The 2457-nt window shown below is 35.5% G+C and overlaps 1 non-coding gene across 1 annotated transcript; it reads right to left on the bottom strand.

Moving 5' to 3' along the window:
• Positions 1–2074: 2074 nt before the first annotated feature.
• TRNAK-UUU (transfer RNA lysine (anticodon UUU)) lies at positions 2075–2147 on the bottom strand. Its single transcript has one exon. It is a non-coding gene; the product is annotated as a tRNA-Lys (tRNA).
• Positions 2148–2457: the final 310 nt, after the last annotated feature.

Below are 2457 nucleotides of genomic sequence, written 5' to 3' on the forward strand. Positions count from 1 at the left end.
GACAAATAAAATAAGATACACCGCACTAGCTACAGGGCGCTTAAAAATTAACGCCACTGTTGGACAGCGGTATTAAATCAAGACGCTTTAGAAATTGACAGCACTTGCAAGGGCGCAGGATGACGATCTCCTAAGGAATAGCATTATTGTTTTTGTGTGTTCATGTAATTCTGTGTAACATTGTTCCCCTGGTATGTAGACTGATTCATTTAACGTTGCAACAGCCTATGCAGTATTTTTCATATGGGGTGTTAATCTAATATTAAGATCTCGGTCTTTATTCATTTAAACATTTGAAGGAGCAAGCAAAATGCCATTTTATAAACCCTTAAGTTATCGAGGGAATGTTTGGAAAAACAGAAAGATTATCATCTTCTTCTTATTATTGTCATCATCATAAATCATTAACATCTTCTAGACTTCCTGAGTAATTAACAGACTGTATTATAATCATCTTCATCACCATTATCATCATCTTCATCACCATCATCATCACCATTATCATCATCTTCATCACCATCATCATCACCATTATCATCATCTTCATCACCATCATGATCATCATGATCATGATGATGATGATGATGATGATCATCATCATCATCAAAGAATTTCACAGCCCGAGATGTGCCATGGCTTCTTCATTTCTGAAGTTTAACGTCTACAGTCGACCCAAATTCTGTTAATGATCAATTACTTGATAATAATTATTATTATGTCTCGTGACCAGTACAGTGTACGAAATGGAATTATAAAAGTTGGAAATTTATTCTTTGAACAGGTTGAAAAATTCAAATATCTTGGAGCAACAGTAACAGGTATAAATGACACTCAGGATAAAATTAAACGCAGAATAAATACGGGAAATGCCTGTTATTATTCGGTTGAGAAGTTTTTGTCATCTAGTCTACTCTCAAAACAGCTGAAAGTTAGAATTTATAAAACAGTTATATTACCGGTTATTCTGTATGATTGTGAAACTTGGACTCTCACTTTGAGAGAGAAACAGAGGTTAAGAGTGTTTGAGAATAAGGTGTTTAGGAAAATATTTGAGGCTAAGAAGAATGAAGTTACAGGAGAATGGAGAAAGTTACACAACGCAGAACTGCACGCATTGTATTCTTCACCTGACATAATTAGGAACATTAAATTCAGATATTTGAGATGGGCAGGGCATGTAGCATGTATGGGCGAATCCAGAAATGCATATATAATGTTAGTTGGGAGGCAGGAGGTGAAAAAACCTTTCGGGAGGCCGAGACGTAGATGGGAGGATAATATTAAAATTAATTTGAGGGAGGTGGGATATGATGATAGAGACTGGATTAATCTTGCACAGGATAGGGACCGATGGTGGGCTTATGTGAGGGCGGCAATGAACCTCGGGGTTCTCTAAAAGCCATAAGTAAGTAATATTAATGATAATAGTAATAATAATAATAATAATAATAATAATAATAATAATGATAATAATAATAATAATAATAATAATAATGGATTTATTTAACTTGGAAAATTATGGCCGTAGGGAACTTACACTCAGCCAGGATTATGACTAACTGCAAGTAATCAGCGAAATATTTGCATCTTGTAATATATGTAGGCCTAATACTTGTATGTTACTTTGTAAAAAGAGGAAAAATACGACTTTACTTAATAAAAATTGTACCTATAACCTTTAAATTACTATTCCCTACTTTTTCTGGAAAGGTGTGCGGTGTATGGCATTGCAGTTTCCCGAAAAGACTAAAGGTCAAACCGTGAGAAGAGGAAAATATTTTCAAAAATATTATTTTGTAACTTGGCGTAAAGGCCCAATTGAAGTCGGCTTGTCTTGGTGGAATGAAAGACAGTTGCAGTTTGTCATGTCTTCATTTCGACCAAGTAAGACAGTTTCCTTCATATCAGCCACGTGAACTGAGAACAGATTAGATGAATGATAACGGAATCGAACGTTCTTACAAAATACGTTAAAGAATTTAATTTTACACTCTTGCTGTAAATCTTGCTAAATTTATTCAAAAAATTCGATAGGTTTTCAAATAGAAGTTGTAACAACTGTACTATAAAAATACGCCCGAACAGGGACTTGAACCCTGGACCCTTAGGTTAAAAGCCTAATGCTCTACCGACTGAGCTATCCGGGCTCACTAATTGCAAGTGAATAGACAACGACTATATGAATGAGACATTCCTCCAGAAACCTCTCTCGCATTCCGGGAAGTAGCCTATTATTGAACTAGCGTGTTTGGTGTTTAAATATCATACCTGACAGGGTTTCTAAAGCCAGTTTACAACAGCAGTATGGAGTGTTTGGGGATTTACCTGTTGACTGACGACTTAGTTGTTGTATCAGTCAACTCATTGTATGTATGGCTGATAGCTAAACTGACTTAATGACTGTGAGTATGACTGACCAACTAGTCTTAATGCCTACAGATTAGTAATTCACTGACT

Source organism: Periplaneta americana, chromosome 14 (genome assembly GCF_040183065.1).
Source record: "Periplaneta americana isolate PAMFEO1 chromosome 14, P.americana_PAMFEO1_priV1, whole genome shotgun sequence".
In the NCBI taxonomy this organism is placed as follows: Eukaryota; Metazoa; Arthropoda; class Insecta; order Blattodea; family Blattidae; genus Periplaneta; species Periplaneta americana.